Consider the following 8036-nt stretch of genomic DNA (forward strand, 5'->3'; position numbering starts at 1 on the left):
CTTCCCATATTAAACCAATGTAGGCTGCTTTTGTTTTTACTTTCCTTTAAAACCAATCGAGGAAAATTTCACACATGTAAAATGATTGTAAGGGAAATTTTTGAAAGTGGAGGGTAGAGGGCAGAAAATCAGAAGGAAAATCAAATATTCTAGGTGGGTATTTCTTTCAGCCCTGATCGGGTAAAGCTTTCTTCCACTGCCATTTTACTGAGATAGGAAAAAGATCCAGTGAGTGGGGAAGTTTCTCGTAGCAACTCTGGAATGGATCTGGAATGGAGTCTTTTGCTCCAACACAAGTTATGTAGAAGAGAGTGGGAAAGAGAAGGAAAAGCTGTGTGAGCACTGACAAAATGGAGGGAGGCCGGCTTGTACAACAGGATGGGAGGCTAAAACAGCCAATATGCTGCCTGTTCTCTGCAACACAGCTACCTCAAGAGAATATTCCAGCATGATCATCCCAGGCTTTTTATGTAAGAATCAAAGAAAATCCAAAGGAACCTATTAGGCATAAGACAGGAAGTGAATGGCCCCTAAGGGAAAGCATTCTAGCTTTAATAGAATTTAAACCCAACTATCCCTACAGAAAGAAAATGGCTTCTTCCAAAGATAGAAGAAAAGTGGGCCAAACAAAAAAGTGATCTGTGGGATACTGTAATGGTAGCGTGGTAGCACTCCAGTGAAATGCAGAGCTTACCAATGACACCAAAGGAAAACTGCCAGGAAAAACTACAGTGGGTTTTGGCACTTTTCCAAATTATCACTTTCTGCCCCAAAATTTACCAACATTGGATTTGGAAGCCATCAGAGGGGCAGGAGGGTGGAAACCAGCAGGTTAGTTCTCATTGTCCTACAGCTCCGAGATACTACTGGAAACCTGTATACATGTGTGTTGTTGTTCTGCCAGTCTTGCTGTGGAGGGAGAGAACAGAAGACAAAGAAGAAACAACTCAACACACTTCATCAAGCCTATCCCCGACAGGCCATTGAAAAACAGCACTGAACCCCCGATCACACACACACATACACATACTCTTGTCTACCGCTGTGTGTTTTCGTTAATAGAGTCCAACCACAAACTACACTCAAACAAAAGAATACGCAATGCCCTATAACATTAGGCACTATTTTTGCCCCAAACACTAAGACCAAGATGTAGATTATACTTCTTGATCATGAGATCCCTTTTGACCTCAGAACAGTCCAAGAGCTCATTTATTTTTTTCCCCAACCAACCACAGCTACCTAAAAATATGGACACTCTGCCCAGCAAAAACTAGAGTTTATGGCTAACGTTGTGTTTCCCCTTTCGCTCAGCTAAAGTTGGAAGGCCAAAGTATTCTAGAAAAGAAATATTATAGTTGACTCCACACCTACTCTCTGTTTTTTTATGAACTAAGCAGCAAGTGTTTCTAAGATGGAATCACAGGGATCCCTGGGTGGCGCAGCGGTTTGGCGCCTGCCTTTGGCCCAGGGCGCGATCCTGGAGACCCAGGATCGAATCCCACGTCGGGCTCCCGGTGCATGGAGCCTGCTTCTCCCTCTGCCTGTGTCTCTGCCTCTCTCTCTCTCTCTCTGTGTGACTATCATAAATAATAAAAAATAAATAAATAAAAAGCATTTTAAGATGGAATCATAGGAGACTTGGAGTACTATGTGGCCTTCAAAAAGATCCTCTCTAGGAAAAAACTTAGAGGTAAGGAGGAAGCACTGATTGGCTACTGAGGGTTTTTAGTAATCCATCATTAGCACAATTTGTACCTGATCATGGAGAGGTTAGAAGCCTTTAAAAAAATATTTTATTTATTTATTCATGAAAGACAGACAGAGAGAGAGAGAGAGAGAAGCAGAGACACAAGCTGAGAGAGTAGCAGGCTCCATGCAGGGAGCCCGATGCGGGACTTGACCCCAGGACCGCGGGATCATGCCTCGGGCCGAAAGCAGGCACCCAACCCCTGAGCCACCCAGGCGTCCCAGACAGAAGCCATTTTTATAAACTTAACCAAATATTATAGATCAAGGGCACTCAGTTTCCCCTTTAAATACTCCCTTTTCATGATGAAGCAACTCTACCCTATGCACCTGCCCCTTGAGCAATCCTTGAGTCGCGTGTGCTTTTCTGGCCCAATTTACACCAAAATGGGTCTTCTAAGGCTCAGAAATCTTGTGAGCATATTATTCTTCCAACCAGAAATTAATAGCATGACTATTGCTAATAACAAGATCATTCCAAAGCCATATTGATATACTTCATTAAGTATTTTGTTCCTGGCTTTTTTTTTTTTTTTAAGATTTTATTTATTGGGATCCCTGGGTGGCGCAGCGGTTTGGCGCCTGCCTTTGGCCCAGGGCGCGATCCTGGAGACCCGGGATCGAGTCCCACGTCGGGCTCCCGGTGCATGGAGCCTGCTTCTCCCTCTGCCTGTGTCTCTGCCTCATTCTCTCTCTCTGTGACTATCACAAATAAATTAAAAAAAAAAAAAAAAAGATTTTATTTATTTATTTGAGAGAGAAAGAGAGCACAAATAGGAGGGGAGGGGCAGAAGAGGGAGAATCAGATTTCCTGCTGAGCAGGGAGCCCCACGTGGAGCTTGATCCCAGTACCCTGAGATCATGACCTAAGACAAAAATCAAGAGCTAGACACTCAACTGACTCCACCACCCAGGCACCCCTTTTGCACAGACATTTCTAAAGTTCCACAATAAAACTCACAGGACAGCCTTGCAATAGCAAGAATGCTAGGAGTAAATGCAATAACAAACAGGAACAGTCATGCTGATCCATAACCGTTCATTGCCATCACCTTTTGACTTCCTGTGAGTAGTCCATATTTTCAATGATCTGCTAATTGAAGATTCATTAATTTAGTAGGTTCTTCACCATTGCAAATATTACTATCTGACCTAGTCTCTCCCTTACCTCTACCCCACACATGCACACATACACATACTCTGACATCATGTTTTATTGTGTCATACCAAAACAAGAAATATTTAACAGGAACAGGAGAAACATTCTAAACTAAAACTGTGGAGGGGACTGGATAATAAGAGACATTTGTTTTCTACTTTAAGGTTTTTACTTCTATACTTCAACTGCAGAACACACACATGAATATACATTATATATATATATATATATTTTTTTTTTTTTTTTTAAGGGATCACAGATGCTGGCCGGGATTAGCGTTATATCAAACATTATTAAAAATACTCTATACCACCATTTTCCAAACTAAATGAAACAGAACAAAAACATGGAGAAGGCATTTACAGGAATGGAGTGCTACAAAGAGGATGAAAACTGTTAGAGGTCTTCTTTTGGGAAGAGTGGGGGTGGGGATGAGTTAGGGAAAGACAAGATTTAAAGAAGGATAAGTGGGGATCCCTGGGTGGCTCAAGTGGTCTCGGCCCAGGGTGTGATCCTGGAATCCCAGGATCGAATCCCAGGATCGAATCCCAGGATCGAATCCCAGGATCGAATCCCAGGATCGAATCCCACATTGGGCTTCCTGCATGGAGCCTCCCCACTCCTCTCATGAATAAATAAAGTCTTTAAAAAAAAAGAAAGGATGACCTACCTAATATTCAAGGCAAAGAGCCTACAGTTTGAGAGCTATCTCAGCATTTGAGACAAATGTTCAGACTTTCATTTTAAGTCAGATTTCCAAATGGCTGTTTTTGTTTATAAATTGTAATGATCAAAATTTTAAAGAGATTCACGCAATCTAATCATATGAACTATGTATGCTCAGATGCATCGGAGCGGAGACTCTCTGTGAGTCAACTATCTCTGAACTGAGTCAACTATCTCTGAACTGTGATGCTTTGAAACCAGTCTAGAATTTTCCACTTTTTGATTTTGGATATAAATTCTCTCATTCAGTTTACTACAAATGGGAGGCCCTTTGACATCACTCTGCTATGATGTACAATACTGTGTACACATTACCTTTGTACCTCCTGTAAAGTACATTGCGAGCTATTGTCTACCTACGAGGAAAGACAATGCCTCCGAAATAGCATATAGGCTTTTTTCATTCAAAATTTGTAAGTTCCTACCACTCAGGTCAAGATCCTTCATTTTCAAAGAAAGTTGATGAAGAAAGAGAAAAGAGAAACAAAGAAAAATTTAAGACATGTCAATATTCATTCTATGGGTCCTTGAGATTTTGGTGAGTACAAGAAAATAATGGATGATAAAAGTACTGTGAAATCACTGGCCTCGTTATCAAAGGTATTATTATTAATATTACTAATGCTCATATATGCAGGTTATATTTTAGTCACTCTTTTCTCCTAGTGAGAATTAAGAGAAGTGAATTAAGATAACTTCTGCTCCTCCCTCTTTTCTCTCTTCTCTCTTTTTTTTTATCTCAGTATCACATAGGCTCTTACCATGGGTAAGTGTACTTGGACTAAGTAGTACAAAGATGTCCACGAGGTACAATTTATGCCACACAGCTGCCCTCAAAGCTCAGGCTCCTGTACATAACAACACTTATGACAGAGACTCCTGCATAGATTGGAACCCAGTGCTCCTAAGGCAACTACTACGTGGAATGATGAGATACTTATTCTGCCTACTTGGCTGACTCCGAGCTTAGAATGGTCTTTGGTCTTTTTAATGAGAGAAACAAGTGTCCACCAAAACGAATGGCTAAGATGCACCAAATCAAATAATGTTCTTAATTGGACAGATGAGGAAGAAAAGAACAAGCTGGACTTAGAGTCCATTTAATTGCAACTCTCCCAACAGAGTCCTGGTGCTAGATGAGGAAACAGAATACAGCCTTCCAACATTTTGATCCTTGCTATTGAGGACAAGAATTTGATCTTTAGGTCAGTGTTTGGAGGGTTTCAAAATTAGTGACCTGGGAAGTCCCAAGCCAGCAGCTAGCACTTCCTCCCTCCCTGAACACATAGCTATTCCTTTCAGAGGGCTGGTGTCCTCAGTTCAGTCTTTTGGAGCACCTCATGCAGCAGTGACACAAAGCAGAACAGTTAATGGAAGAAATCCTAAATATTCAGAGCTGCATTGAACTACGAACCCCTTGTTTTCTTTTTCAAATTTGAAAATATGTGTTCAGGAGAATTCTTTATAAAATAGGTTTTAAAAAAAGTTCATCTTCAAAACTAGTTTTCTGTTGGAGTGATGTTTACCTTAAAATCTAAACATTATAAAAGTTGGAATGATGTTTACCTTAAACTCTAAACATTTGCCAGTTGACAGCATTAGAGTCTTCTATAATTTAAAAATCAAATAGAGAAGAAAACAAATTCTTGTCTTCATATTGCTTCGGCCTTCATACAGGTAATGCTAAGTACATGGTGATCGAAATCTGTTGGCAAGAGGTTAAATTTATAAAAGGATAAAAAAAAAAGGGAAGAAACAAATTTTACTGATGCTGCATGGCAGGAACTTGCCAATGATAATGTCTGCCACATTTTCTTCCAGAAACCAGGAAAACCAAGGAGATTAAGTCAGCCTAAAAGTCAAAAGAATATGAAAAGAAAAGTAAACACACATATCGGGCAGCCCCTGTATCTCTGTAACTTCCAAAGAATAACCCAAGTGTAACATGGAGGAACAAGGCACCTGAGTACTCACCTAGTGGTGCAGGCCAGGGATCGCCTAGGTCCGAGAGCCTCAAGAAGGAAGGAATGGCTGTCCTGGCTCCAACCTGAGCTGTGTGCCTGTGATGTCATGTCATTTGCAGCAGGAATCCCTCTTCCACGGGGAGCTATTAAGGAGCTGCTCTGTTCCAAAACAGGGTTTTCCAAATTGCCTCTCTCTGTAGGCTTCCCTGAGGGCCAGGCATTAGGAGAATTTGCCTGCTGTACCTATAAAGGAAAAGGAAAATAACAGGCCCTAAAATGAAATTAAGCAACTCCATTTGAAAATTTTCTCAACAAAAGTAAAGATCACTGTGGTTGAATTATTTCAGCTTCACACTTAAGAATCAAGGAGACCAGGGTGTCTGGCTTGCTCAGTCAGAAGAGCATGTGACTCTTGATCTTGGAGTCAAGAGTTCGAGCCCCATGTTGGGTGAAGAGATTACCTAAATAAATAAAACGTAATGGGATGCGTAGGTGGCATTCGGTAAAGCATCTGCCTTTGGCTCAGGTCATGATCTCAGGGCTCTGGGATGGAGCCTGGCATAGGGCTCTGTGCTCAAGAAGGAGTCTGCTTCTCTCTCTCCCTCTGCTCCTACCCGCACTCCCCTCCACCATTTGACTCCCACTCTTTCTCATAAATAAATAAATAAATAAATAAATAAATAAATAAATAAATAAAATCTTTAATAAATAAATAAAACTTTTAAAAAAAGTCAAGGAGACCAAAATTCCTTATTGAAGATCTGAACTTTTACTTTGAATTTTTAAAATTTTTTAAAAAGATTTATTTATTTATTTATGATAGACATAGAGAGAGAGAGAGGCAGAGACACAGGAGGAGGGAGAAGCAGGCTCCATGCTGGGAGTCCGATGTGGGACTTGATCCCAGGACTCAATCCCGGGACTCCAGGATCGTGCCCTGGGTCAAAGGCAGGCGCTAAACCGCTGAGCCATCTAGGGATCCCCCTTTGAATTCTTTAATATTTAAAAATAAGCACAAATCTACATATGAAAAATTATATTCCATATGGATTTTACTAGAGCTCTATAGTGCCTTTTTCTTTTCTTTCTTTTTTTTAAAAAGATTTTATTTATTTATTCATGAGAGACACAGAGAGAGAGGCAGAGACACAGGCAGAGGGAGAAGCAGGCTCCATTCAGAGAGCCCTATGCAGACTCAATCCTGGGTCTCCAGGATCACACTCTGAGCCAAAGGCAGATGTTCAACAGCTGAGCCACCAGGCATCCCTACAATGCCTTTTTCAAATGGATAAAGAAAAATAATCTTAAGGAAGCATCTCCTGGAGCACCTGAGTGGCTCAATCAGTTAAGCGTCTGACTTAGGCTCAGGTCATGATCTCAGGGTCCTGGGATTGGGCCATTTCAACTCAGAGCTCAGCCGGCTTGTCTCTCTCCCTCTCCCTCTGTCCCACCCCACCTCATGTGCACTCTCTCTCTTAAATGAATAAATAAAATCTAAAAAAAAAAAAAAAGAGAGAGAAGCATCTCCTATACTGCCAAAATTTCAAGATCTAGGAGATTTAGAAGAAAAAAATGGAGTGATGCAGACATGAAAAAGAAAGAAGGGTAGATCCTCCTATCTCACACATATTTGGTGACAATAATAGTAATCTCATGAGTGACCACTATGTGCACACCATATAGTCTCTAGTACTCACAAAAATCCATTAAGAAAGATAGTGTTATCTCTATAAATCTATAAATGAAGATACTGAAGCTCAGATAAAGTAATCCAAAGCCATGACACTGGTAAATGACAGAGTCAGGATTCTAATCTAGCTTTCTTACAAATTCCAAATCCTAACTTTTCAATAAAAATAGATAATAAATCCCATAATGTACTTTAGTAATGTACTTTTTCAAGATACTGGTATTAACTGTTATTAGAAGAAGCATCGTGTGTGTGTGTGTGTGTGTGTGTGTGTGTGTGTGTCTATGACACTATACATATAAATGCCACTATCAAGTATGAGGTCAAAATAAAACTATTTAATTGATCTTTTAGGTTTATTATTATTTTTAAAGATTTACTTATTTATTTTAAAGTGAGAGAGTGCAAGCAGTTGCTGGGGTGTAGGCAGAGGGAGAAGGAGGAGAAACTCAAGCAGACTCCAGGCTGAGTGCAGAGCAGGACACGATGTTTGATCTCACCACCCTAAGATCAGAGCTGAGCTAACACCAAGAGTCAGACCGTTTAACCAATTTTGCCACCCAGGCGCCCCAGATCTCTTAGCTTTAGTTCCAAGCTGACATGATACTGATCCCAGTCAGACAATAAACACAATTTCATTGGGTGTCTTAGAGTCTCTTTTTCAAAATGTAGTTCTAAGACTAGAAGCTTCAGGATTACCTAGGACCTTCTTAGAAAGACACAATGTCAGGTCCCATTTCAGACCTTC

General features: G+C 40.6%; 1 long non-coding RNA gene across 1 annotated transcript; it reads right to left on the bottom strand.

The window, feature by feature from the left end:
- Positions 1–4718: 4718 nt before the first annotated feature.
- Positions 4719–5846, bottom strand: LOC119870050. The gene is made up of 2 exons (XR_005355086.1): positions 5609–5846; positions 4719–5486 (listed from the first exon to the last, which is right to left on the bottom strand). It is a non-coding gene; the product is annotated as an uncharacterized LOC119870050 (long non-coding RNA).
- Between the last annotated feature and the right edge of the window lie 2190 nt (positions 5847–8036).

Source organism: Canis lupus, chromosome 2 (assembly GCF_011100685.1).
Source record: "Canis lupus familiaris isolate Mischka breed German Shepherd chromosome 2, alternate assembly UU_Cfam_GSD_1.0, whole genome shotgun sequence".
Classification (NCBI taxonomy): Eukaryota; Metazoa; Chordata; class Mammalia; order Carnivora; family Canidae; genus Canis; species Canis lupus.